Raw genomic sequence first — 13373 nt, 5'->3', positions numbered from 1 at the left:
CCATTGTGCTGATTTTCTTTCTTTGGCTCAGTTCTTATCCCTGTTGATGATAGGGATAATAAATGGCCGATGGAACGCTAGTCTTGCCCGTGGGACAACTGCCGCTCGCCGTGACTCAATGGTTCGAACTCCCTTGCGAGTTTTCGCCCCCTCCCTTGGGGTACGTGTCATTTCTGATTTTCACAAGGACCCCGCATTTTTCCTTCTTTGTTTGGGCCCCGGAGGGTCCTATGTTTGTAGCTGGGATAAGGAACGAAATTTGTTTGCCCGCCGAGTGTAGTGGTGCGTGAGTGTGCACCGAGATTTTGAGCAAGATAGGGATTTGTTCTAGCCAAGAAGGCAAGAGTAGCGCACCTGAGCGGTGTTTTGTCGGTGGTAGGTGCATCGTTTTCGATGAGCCACATCACGCATGCATAGCAGTAAATGAGAGCACTGCGTTGGCATGCTACGACAATGTGATTACGTGGCCTCAACACTTCCTTGGGGCAGAGCGTGATCTTTTGCACGTGTGGCACATCGCCTTGCATGTTGTTCGTACGTTCGTACCTCTGAGTCACGCAACGTTTCACTCGTGCGACGCTTCAGTTAGCGTGGTGGTTATGCTTATGTGCCCCATTTTCATGCGACACTTCGCTCCCCGTGTCGTTCACACCTTCTTGTGATTGGGCCACGGGCTTGCTTCACCGGTTTTGTGGGACGTGTGATCTCACCTCTTTGGCTCTTGTAAGAAGGGGGACATGCAAGGTTCTCCTCTAAATTGTGAACCCTAATTTCCTTTCGATCATTTGCATGTGTCTCTTCCCTCGTCTTCTTCATGAAGAGTCGTATGTCGATCATAATGGCCCCTACAAGAGTTGCTCTTCCTCATGGTAAGGTTTCCTTTCTCTCGCTGCCTGTTGGTTAGGTTCCTCGATCTCGCCCTCCGAATCTAGATGATCGGACGGCACATGTCTCGGATTTCGGGGGAACCTAGGACTTTGAGATCGCTCTCTCGAGAACCTCACTCAAGAGCGAGGGAAGGTAACCAACCGATAAGAGAGGAATTTAAGGTGGGTTCAGGACTTACTCGGACTGGCTCACGTGGGCTCCCTCTTAGATTATGAAGAAAGCCCCCTACTCGTAGAACTGGTTCAGAATCGCCTTCCTTGGCCTGTATTCTCCTGTTTTTGCAATCACATACACATGGTTAATTTTACAAAGCAAGCACACACATATGTCAGCGGTCTTAAGCCCGTAGCACTACCTCTGCTACTCTCACTCTAGGCTTCCACTGGCAAGGATTCTTGTGCTGAGGGAACCGAGGGCGAAACTTCCCCTTCATTTTTTCATTCTGGTGTGTCTTTCACGGATGAGGTGAGGTTCCCGTCGACAGGGATCAGAGGGGTTATTCTCCAGCATCTCTTTTCCTCTTGGAAAAGATGATTAAGGGATCTTGTCATGTCTTTTATATCCTCATGAGAGGTTGAAGCAGTTTCTCTCAATTTCGAGTTCGCACGAGCTTTTGCAGGCCATGCAGACTCCTGAGATCATATTGGATTTGCAAAGTAATACTTTGTATTGGTATAGTGTGATTCAGTGAGGGGGAACAACCTTTTGTCAGCATAGACCACATGTTGCTTCCCATCCCAGCTATATTTGAAACATTGATGAAGCGTGGATGGAACCACACTATGCTCATGCAGCTAGGGACGACCCAATAGGATGTTATAATTGGTATCTGTGTGAATGACATGGAATAAAGTGCTAGTGTTCAACTCTCCAATTTTGAGTTTGAGCTAGATCGTACCAGCCGGATTTTATCCAAATTGATTAAATCCTTGAACCGTTAGGCATGTAAGTTCAAATTGGTCAACACCAATCCAATACGGGTAAGGATCCTTTAGGACATTAGGTTCACTGCTAATCCTCCGTCTAGCATGATTCAGTTGACTTGATAGGCGTGCACCTCATCTGTCATAAAAAGGGTTCGGTTGTGCGGTTTCTACCTCAGTTGTAAGTCATCATCCAAAAACGTGATAGCCATGCAACTGTTGAGTATTGTAGGGTCTACCTTGACTTGCTCGACTTCCGTTTCATACACTTCTGGATTGGAGAGTGCTTGTACCAAGGGCATTCGGAGGTCATTAGACAACATGAGGGCATCGTAGATACTCAGGAGAGCTGGAAGTTTTCTCAGGTGCACGATCACGTCTTATTTAACTTTGTCGGCCTCGAGAAGGGCAGTTCCCCAGTTCTCCACTGACTTGAGAGGAGCAGGTGGTGATGGGATGGTTTTTGGGGGAGAAGGGTTTGTCACAGCCGTTAGGGAAGTGCCAACTACTATCGCAGGTTCAGACAGAGCAGGCTGGCTAAACCATGCAGCTGGAATAGGCACAGGGAGAGTAGGATGGGGCGAGGACTACGTCGGCGTGAGGCTCTGGGTGTGGACAAGTAAAATCTTTGTCGAAGAGATTGACGTAGTTTCAAGGTCTTTTGATGAAGAGGGTAATTTATGGAGGAAAGTGGTGGGCTCCGAATAGGGGATCAGCTACTGCCCCAGGTATTTTAGGGTCTTGGATGAGGGGGCATCTGGTCCGGTTTTAGTCTTCTTCCTTATCGTAATCGCATCCTGTCAACCGAGGCTGCTGTGTATCCTTGATGGAATACTAGCATGTGGCATGCTTCTCGATTTGAAGACTCAGCCTCGTTCGACTCCCTTGATACCCTTGTCAATTGGATTTAACAGATCACTGAATTTCACTGTTGGCGGGCCTGACGCTTGAAGGCCTTGAGGTAAACATTCGAGTCGATCGGGCTCAAGACGGTCTTGGGACTGTATTTCTTTTATCTTCTCGGGACGACCTTGAGGCTACAGGTTGGAGGGAGCATGCTTATCTTCTAGTGCCTCTATGATGTAGCAGTGAGTGGCGTTGCTCATTCCAGGTTCCTCCGTGTTTTGCAACGGTTTGAAATAGTTTTGCTTCAGTAGGCCTCTCGAGGTAGAAGACTCTACTTTTTGCTGTCGGAGCATCCCCTTTGCTTGTTTAAACCATATGCTCTGATAAATTCTCCCCCAGAATTGGAAACAATTCCAATTTCCTTCTCGACTAGCTCGCTCCATGAAGGTGCAAGCAAAGTTGATCAATTCGGGAAAAGTATTTCAACCAGGAAGAAGGGAGCTTACAGTAGTCCTTGGGGACTTAGATTTGTCTGAAGAAGGGGGGTGCTGACTGGTCGCCACCGAAGATGTCCTCCTGTCTCAAGCCCTGCCCTAGGGCTAGCTTGTGCGTGCAAGGAAGGAGGAGTGGAGAGGATGGTGCTCAAGGGGAACTTCTTCGAGTACCATGTATTAAGCGGTTTTGAGGCAGTCGGGGGTGTGGAGGATGCTCCTTTCCCCTTCCCGTTAACAGTCTCCTTGGACCTACATGTGTGTGCACGATCTGTAGCAGTGTTTGGGGTGGTTCTAGGTCCAACCCCTTGTGAAGCAGGGGGCTGAGTATTTGCAATACTCGCCCGTTTAGTTTGAGAGGCCTTAAGGCCTCCAGCATGCATGTGCACTTGTTTGTGAGACTTTTGATTATCTCGAAAGTTGTGTGCTCGCGTGGTTACAGCTTTGGGCGGCCCCAAGCTATAGGATTAGCATGCATGGTATTAGTGGCATTATAACTTCTTGTGTTACGTTTGGGTCTGAAGAAACCCGAAGCGGTTGAGGAGACTGGAGTGGGTTGTTGCTTGCCCCGTCTCGTCACAGTGACGGTTAGGCCGTCAGCGATGTAGTGAGTGTATGTGTACACGGCGGTTGCAGGGCTGCGCTGACTAGCATGGAAATTGCCAGAGCGTGGTGTGTGCAGTGACGTGCTAGTACTACCGATGCCTTTGTGCAACATAGGTGGGTTACCTTTTGGTTACCCACAGAGACGATGGTCTTACTAGGACCCACCGAGTGAAGAGGAGTAGTGGCGTAGGGGCCATGTAGAGGCTTGCGACTGGCATGGTGCAAACCAGTGACAGGGTGCTTATGCGAAGGGGTGGTTATGGTGTCACCCATGCAGTTGACATCAACAGATTTTCCTTTGATCCCGGAGGCGGAAGGACAAGGGGTTTGAGTGCCCGTGCCCCGAGTTTTCCTAGGTTGAACTAGAATAGCAGGCTAGTGAGGCCACTTGAGTAGGACGTTGGGAAGGCCGGATCAACTGATACGCTTGCCCTAGATGTGGTCTCAAATATGGGGATGAAGAAATCCCCAATCTGAACAAAGGAGGATAACGGGATCCCATTGCAATTTTAGAGAGAGGAAGAAGAGAATTTTTCACTTGGAAACAGTCCAAGCCAACTATAGGGTGGCATGTCTCCAATGGAGTCGCCAGTTGGTCGGGGCCTGATTTTGACGTTGGTCCTCATGCGAATGGGAGGTGCTTAGGTGGGGGGGGAGAAAATCCTCTCTCAAACAACCACAGGGGGGTTCCGTGCCCGTCGCACGTTTGCCAGTGCGCATACGCGGGCTCTCCTGAGTATGGATAGGAACCAACAATAAGAGGGATTTTTATGGTGGGGATACGTTCAGATGCTTACCTCGTCGCTTAGGGATCCGATGACACATCCGGGTAGTTCGCCCTCTTAGAACAATAACGAAGACCTCCAGCTGTCTGCCAGCACTGTTTGGATGGAGACTCTCTTTAGGCTTTCAAAACGTCTCTTCTCTCTTTTTCGTGCTTGCAATTGCGATGTGGGCTCGATCGTCCCTTCTTGTCACGATTCCCTCAAGGAAGTTGACTGGCAAAAGGCAGAGTGAGAAGGAAGGGCGGTGAAGGTCTTTCGCTCCGCATGAATACTAGGCGTCTAAGCACTTGAGGTTACCAAAGAGTTAGACCCCACTTAGCTACCAGCTCAGGCTGACTTCTCTCGAGTGATTGAGGGAGAGAGCGAATGCGTCTCTTCGCTCAACTCAACTGTACAAGAGGAAGTTAGAGAGATGGACCAAGGGCTAAAGCTCTTGAGTTCGCTCGTGACCGTCCGTTTGTCGCAAACGAGGGTTACTGAGCAAGGCAGGTAACAGTTAGAGGAGGAGAGAGAGAGGGCTTGGGGTGTATCCTAGATAACAAAATAGAGGGAATGGGACCTCACACTCAGGGGTATTTTCTCTCTTTGAATTTTTTCTTTGTCCTCTCTCCAGGATTAAGGGTTTAGAAGCAAAAGACAAGTAAAAACAAGCATGATGCTTCTACTTGAGTAATGAATAATCCACCCTTTTACACTTTCCCTAAGTTTGTTTATATAGAGAACTCACCAAACAGGGGTGAATGCTCAAAATCGAAGCTTAATTAGCATTAAAAGAAATCAGAAAAAATCTCGAAATTAGGTATAATGACCAAAATGCCCCTAAGATCTTTTGTGCTAATGACAAAATCATCCCTCTCTGAGAGGCCTCCCGCCATTGCCTGATCTTAGAAGTTTTTTCAAAAAATTGTAGCGATGGTTTAGATGAATTGCCATTATATCTTCAATGTTCGTTCAATACATAGCATTTTGATGCCCTTTAATCGTGCTGAGGCAAGCTTCTACCACGGGATGGAAGTCCGGCCAGATTCATGAACTTTGGTCGCCAATGTTATTCAACCTGTGACGCTCTGAGTCTTTGCTCTGTTTGTAAATGAAAGAGGAGACTGTGACAGTCGTTTTGCACCAAGTTTAGTCAATTTTTATCTTCATTTGCAGCAATTTCTAATTTGGGAGGTCATTGAAAAACGGGATTCCGGCAACCGAGCGGATCGGCTTTATCTGTAACCTTAGGATTTGTGCTTATCTGGCCTTAGATTAGCTACATCAGTTATACCAGTTTGCAGCTCTTCGCTAGATGGTTGTATTGAACTCGTTTTTGTAGTAGGCCGATGCACAGATCTCAAACTATGCTTCACGAGATTCGAGATGTCTTCTTCTTAAAACCCTGATTTTCTTGGTTTCATGCTCATCTTCTTTCTAGAAGAAGTTTGACTCTGGATTGCGCCATGATGTATGCCCTAGGTCAAAATGACAGGGTCACCGTGATCTAGAATATGTCCAAGTTTGAGCTTTTTTTTATTCCAGATGAAGGTTCTGTGGCTCCTTGAAATCCATCTCGAGATGTGAAGTCGCAGCCTCCATGCTATGGGACTGGTTCATTGAAGCCTTACCGCGATAGTATAAAACCTACCCGCTTTGAGGCAATTTGGGCATAGACCCCTTTTGGGTGGTCCGATTGAGCCCAAATTTGGTCATCAATAGTTTTTCGACGTTTTGAACGTAACGCTGGTGGTCTGGTACTGCTTTGAAGTCACTAGTACAGGGCTACAGTGGTAAGGTATTTTCTTAGCATGATAGTATTCTTCCTAGGTTGTCCAATTTGAGACTTATTTCCCAATACAACTTTAGTATGCCAATGTATTGAGTACCAGCAAAATAGAGTTGTTACTGGCTCTCTCCTTATTCGTGTGAAAGACATAAGTATGTCAAAAATTATGTACAACACTTGCCTCTTCTCAACCTTGTTGGGCAACCAGCTAGGGTTTCTAGGAGAGAGCTCGTTAAAAGAGGAGTCTAAGGACTCCATAACTACAATAGAAAGAGCAAGGGAGGACGTAGCCACAAAAGTGCTTAATACAAATCCTCGGTCCTGGCATCCATAGAGACACAGAGATATAGCCCAATGAAAATTTGTGGTCCCAAAGAGAGAATTTCATAGCCGCTGCGACTTCTAGGAGCTCTTCAATGGAAGCAAGATTGACAATCTCTATTGGCTGCTCCTTTTCAATTTTGGTAATGGTGACCCTCTGGGTTGCATAGTTTTGGTTTTGGGAAGGGATTTAGAAAGGCGGGAAGAGGAGAAAAAGACACAAGGAAAAGAAAACAAACAAGAGTGAAAAGTTCTCTTTAAGGGCACAAGTACCTCTCATTGGACCTTTTAACGAAGGCGGGGAGGGTAGATGAACGACACCATATGCTTAAATTGAGGGGACATACCTGTCACCTTGCGACAAGGTCCTTGCATCTGAGCCGTAGATCCAGACCTCGCGAGAAGGGCCGCGGCCTTTTTGGAGAGGTGTTTATTGGAGGGGCTATTTGGGAAGGATTTGGAAGTGCTCCCATTTCCTTAGGGGTGACATAGCTAGACGCGACACGTGTGTAGGTGTTTTTCCTTCGAGACCTTTTTGCCTATGTTGTCCTTCGGATGAGGCTTGTCGTCAATCCAGCCACGCGTCGCGACCCCCGGGCACAGCTGGCGACGTATGTTTGACTATTCTCCCTTCTCCTCCAAATTTGTTTAATCCCCTTGTTGTCCCTCCTGAAAGTTCCATGCGAGGGATTCCTCTCCATTTTTTTAGTAACAATTTGCCATTGACCTGCATCTCTTGATGTTTCTTTACTATTATTGAGTTCAACCTCTCTATCCAGAGGTTGAGAAACGAAAGAAGATGAACTGGGAGCTTTGGCACAAGGAGGTTGCGGACTGGACTCCCGAGAAATGGAAGTTTTGAGTGCTCTCCAGAAACCTTAAGCACCAGGGACTCCGATATCTTTCTTTCTGGTGTCACCTGGACCTTAGCGCTAAGAGTCCCCAAAGAAGGTCCCATGGTAGCAAACCAATCTATTTCAACTAGTTTTCCACATTCTTGGAGCCCCATTTCGAAAACTTCCTTGGTCTAGGTGTAAAAAGGTATACCTTCAACTCTCAACCACGAGAAAGTAGGGTCGATGAGGGAAAGAATGGACTTGAGAGTTCCACCATTCAAGCATCATCAGAACTCCACAAGCATCTTCGTTTTATTCGAAAAGGATACCAGGAATGATCTCCTTACCACCTTACAACCCTAAACCTTGGTAGCCCCGTCCTGAAACTAGCTCAAACCCTTGATGGGAAGGCAAAAAGAACCTACCATCGCTAGTTCCAGCTTGAAGGCTCAGTGAACCGATGCTTCCGGAGCTATTGAGATAATCTTAGGGTTTGTGTCAAAAGAAGCATGCATCTCCTTCCCTTTGAGCTTCTGGACTGGGTTTTCTAAAGGCCAAACGTTTGCTTTCGCTCCCCCATCTCCAATATGGTTCGAGCTGGAAACCTTAGAAGGACCTCATTGCTCTAGGGGGCCTTGCCTTTGCTGCTCTCTTGTGCTCTCAGAGCTTCTCTACCATGCACATTGTGGGAGCCGCTAGAGCAGGGACTCGATACCGAGCCATCAATAAGAGTTTGCGTTGATTTTAGGGATTTGAATATTGTGTGGGATGATTTTTCCCTACCCATCACAGAGGTCCCCATTGATTCTGTAGTTAAATCCAAATTCTACCCCTTCATGAAAGAATATTTTGGATATTACCATATCAAAATAAACCTAGCAGTGGCAGAATTAATCGCTTTCAAGACACCCAATTATTATAGTGCGTGCCTTTTAATCTAAAAAATGTTGGGGCCACTTTCAAATGATTATGACAACAATCTTTAACTAATTGCTAAATAAAGAGGGTGAATGTTATGTAGATGATCTAAATATCTAAGCGTAACCAAACAGGCTCAAAAGAGCGTAAAAAATGAGCCAAACTCTAATCTAGCATACTCTCAAGATTAGTCAAACCCTAACCGAAAAGGCAGCAGTAAAAAATGATTGAAGTTTAATCTAGCAGACTCTAAAAGTATCCTTTAAACATTAGGGCTCTCCAATAGCGGGAGGCCCGAGATATGTGATCACCAATTTGGGGACCATGTAAGGTGCATAATAGCATTGGAAAAATAGGTTGATTTGCAAGAAAGCCCCTGGAAAGTGGCATCCGACGAAGTTGAAACTTGGTAGAGTGATAGACATGCCCCTAAAAAGTTTTAAGACTAAAATTTTAAGTCCTTTAGATATTGTTTGATGTCTTTTCAAAAGGGCCTATGAGGGAACATGTTGGCGACCATACTGTTCACATGATGCATCAGGCACTACTCACAAGGCAGGAAGACAACAAACACAGGACAGTATCTTATTCTTTTGGCCATAACCCCCTAGACCCTATGATAAAATGAGCTAAAATTAGAAGGAATTATTCCATTCACAATGTCCTTTCCATCCATATATACATCATAAGGATTCATTGCTTGGATTAGTACATATTTGACCACAAAGTAGGTGACTAAAAGGGCTCACTTCTCGGTCGATTTCTCCCAAAGCTTGAGGTATTTTGAGTTTATATTTTGGAGGAACACTCTTCATTCAATGACAATTGTTTATAAAGAGACCATTTGTCTTTCGTACATGGAGGTCATAATAATTTCCACTCATTAGATGTAAAGTTGGATGGCTTGGAGTGAGACACGAAGTCTAAGAAATTTTTTTTTGAACTTTTTATCTTTTCAATAACACTCTTACAACCACCCATTTTAAAGTTTAAGGGACAAGAATGATCGTGACCTCCATGTATAAAAGATAAATGGCCTCTTTGTAGACAATCAGAAAACTAATGTTCTTATAAAATGACCTTGCCCACAAAAATCCCCATAGCTCCTTGAACACAAGGTGTTTTTGAATAAAACGTGTGGAAAAACAATATTAACTTGATTACCTACGAGTTTTTTCGAGATAAAATAGCCATGAATCCATAAAAAATGATCAAAATAAGGGAAAAATTTATGTAAAGCTGGGCCCTAAACAATCAAATTTGAGCCTATCTCAAAACTTTCACTAAAAGATGTTGTTTTGATACTCAAATATCTTCAAATTGATCATCTCGATACAAGATGCATAGACATGAGAAAGAAATGAATTTCAAGTTTTGAAAATAATGTATTTTGTAACTCATTTTTGGATCATCAATTTTCACGTTTTCATAGATTTATCGATCTGTACTATATTTGAAGCTTTAAACTTTATAAATAAATACAAAAATATATTTTAAGGCTATCACAAAGATTTAAACCACATTTCTCAACACTACTTGAAAGTAGGCTCTAATTTGATTGTTTAGAGCCTCGGCTCTATACAAACCGCACCCTTAAATTAATAGGGTAAGTTGAGGGAATGTAATAAAGCCCCAGAACTTCCAAAGGCAACCCCATTGATATTTCAACAAAAAAAATTGCCATTTGAATGAACACAAGAGAAAATGTTAATTTACCCATTAAAATCTAACTTTTAAATTGCCCATTTGCTTCAAGGTCTGATCATTCTTCAGGCTAGAAGGATGAAACTTAGAGGCTTAGAGGGATGTCTAGAGAGAGAAAGCTAGTGTGGAGAGAGAGAAAGTGCTAACTTAAGCCCAAGTTTCCTAACCTAGAGAGAGAAACTCAACGCTCACCATCCCAACCCCAACAGTGACAAGCTAAACTCCAACCTAAACCTAATCCCATGCAACAGAAGAAGCAACACACTCTTCCTGGATTGTCGAAGACAAGGCCACTTCCCTACTCCTTAGTGGTAGGAATTGAGTCTAAGATATAGTGTTGCAAATTGTCAAGCACTATTTGAGATATCTACGATTGTTCCTTCATCTTCCTACTACCAACTTACTTTTTAGCGTGTGTAGGGGCATCCTGCCAGTAACATATAAACTAAGAGTGTATATTCAGGCTTACGAGGACTCACGAACCTGTATATAACTTCAAATTTTAAAAATTTATTATATACATCCCTTTTTTTGCCCCTTTTTTGTTTAGAAGTGCCCTCAATTGGGAACATGGAGTTCAGAACTAGCTTGGTTTATTTTTGCCCTCATTCCAGGTTCAACACTCCAAATCCCACACTTTTTTCTAGTTAAAGTCAGTTCAGAATTCCAAGTTCCAAAACAAGAATTTAACCAAAAACCCTCCAAGTTTAGTCCTGACCTGCTTGTGGGTGTATGTGTCTGTCTGTGTGTGTGGGTGTGTTGGCAGGCGACAGTTCAGGACTTGGAGTTCTAAATAGAGATCCTAACTAAAACTATGTTTGAAATTCCCTTTTTTTTTTTTTTTTTTTTGGGCAATATTGTTAGGAATTTCAAGTTTTAAGCCGAAATTTTAATTCAATGAATGGTTTGAAACTTGGTGTTCCAAACCTAGAACGAGGGCAAAATAACAAAAAAAAGCCAATCAGAACTCCAAATTCCCAATCAAGGACATTTTGGACAAAAATAAAAATAAGGACACGCTCGTTAATTTATAATGAAAAATTGTCTCATGCGGCTCGACCGCATTCCTACATATGCGGTCCAGAAAGTCTTAAGCATCCATCTTAAAGATAGATGCAAGTAAGGTGTTCCATCTAAATATAATGAAAACTAACACTCCAAATGTTTTCTCACTAGAATTATTATTTCAAGTTTTTCAAATTTATTTATTTTTTTATATTCATGATCCCCATGTTAGAGATTACGTGTCCTTAAAACTTAAGTCTTAAAATCCATTTCGAAAATAGATTATTAAGAGGCCTTCATTTCTACATATGCAGGCTCGGCCACATAAAAACCATGTCCATTTATAATTTGGGAATATTTTTCAAATACCCTCAAAATAAAAACACATCTACTAAAATTTCTCATTATATCGCATGGCCATGTATTAACGCAAAGCAGCACACAAACAATGAGCTACACTGCATCTATCTCTCCATTCTCAATGATCCGGTTGGGATGAACATTTTCTCCAAAGTAGAATAACATCCATTTTAAGCACAGGAATGGACAAACTCCATCACAATTGCCCGTTTGTGATGAAAACGGACAATTGAGATGAAATGCAACACGCTGGTTGTGTGCCTCATGATGTATCACAACGGCCCGCATGACATGTATAAGGTTTTTTATACCTGAAAGTTTCATACTGCCCCCTGTTTTTGTGCCAATTTCATGAGAGCCCTTTAGTTTTAGTTTTTTATTTCAGGTGGCATTAAATAAGACTCAAATAATTAGGATACAACTTGGATGATGAAGATAGTTAAATAAATTTTAAAAATATCATTGGACCCTACTGTTACCTCTCACCCCTCTTTTTTTATATTTTACTTAAAAAACTACCCATAAAGAACCTCCCTTAACCCATTCAAGTTCTTTCCCCTTCTCTCCTATTTCTCCCATCGAGCTGCTCTCTCTCTCTCTCTCTCTCCATCAATTCATTATTTACTGCACAAATTATTTATTAAAGCAGTTGATGAGCTTGTTCCAACATGCAAAATTCTCAGGCACCATCTCCCACCAGACCATGTACACTCTTGTGACGAGCTAAACCCATGACCCATTGCAAAAAGTCGTTAAATTTGATAATTGTTGGCTCTTCCAGCTTTCAAGTGATCCGGATCCCACCACACAATCTTTGTTCTCATTCATAGAATGGAAGAACATTAGTGTTTTTTTTAAGGGCAAGAATTAATATAAGGTTGTAACATTATCTGTAGAAGAAGATTGTGTTTTCAAGGGTGAGAATGGTTGTAACCTTACCTTTAGAAGACGAATGTGATGATCTACACCGTCCATTGTATGTGGATATTGTAGATTTGAAATGTCTTTTAAAAAAGTGGCCAAGGTTATAACCTTAATTCTATAAATACAGTTGTAACCTTATACAAATTTTTTCCCATTTTGTTTTAATAGTAGGAAGACTGCTATTTTTCAATTTAATGAATAGAAAGAATCTTAGCAGTCAAATCTCAAAAGGAAGATTTTCATGGCATAAAGTTCGTAATTCAACTAAGAAATGAAATCTTTCGGTCCTAACGAGATATAAGAAATGATTTTCACAAACCTAATGAGATATTGAAACAAGAATATAAGAAATGAAATATTATAAGCCTAACCCTAAACCCACCAGAAAAGGCCCAAATCAAAAGAAACACTCAAAAATAGAGGTGAACATAATAATCCTCATCATCCTCCAAAAGCTTCATTACAGGGGATCCATTTCCAACAAATTGAATCTCTTCTTTCTAGTTCTTCTACACATAACGGGAAAACAGTATGGGTTTGGGCTAGCGGTAAAAGAGGAATGTAAGGGGAAAGGACTCGAATGGTTGAGGAGCTGTATATGGCAGTTACGAAAAAATATGAAAAAAAAAAAAGGGGGGAAGAGGTTATGGGTCCGATGACAGAAGTTATTTGATGCCGCCTGAAAGAGAAAATCTAGGGAGCCGCCAATGTGAAATTGAACTGAAAATCAGGGTCCAAATACAAAAAATTCCTTTTTATATTGTAGACTGGAAACAACACGTTTTGGTAACCATGTTGATGGCACATGAGAAATGCTGATTTCTTACACATCAGATCAAATGCATTGTGAAGCATAAAGTTGTGGCTGCAGTTTATTGGATTGCGGCTAAACTAGATAAGCCAATTTTAAGCCATTCAGTCTTGGCCTCGCCAATAAGTTCACTCCAAGAGTCATTCCTGGAATCTATTATCAGCTATAATGGTCTAGCCAGATTTCA

Source organism: Amborella trichopoda, chromosome 1 (genome assembly GCF_054954075.1).
Source record: "Amborella trichopoda isolate Santa Cruz 75 chromosome 1, AtrichopodaSantaCruz75HAP2 v2.0, whole genome shotgun sequence".
In the NCBI taxonomy this organism is placed as follows: domain Eukaryota; kingdom Viridiplantae; phylum Streptophyta; class Magnoliopsida; order Amborellales; family Amborellaceae; genus Amborella; species Amborella trichopoda.
The sequence above is the reverse complement of the archived record's forward strand: the minus strand, read 5'-3'. Positions refer to the sequence as shown.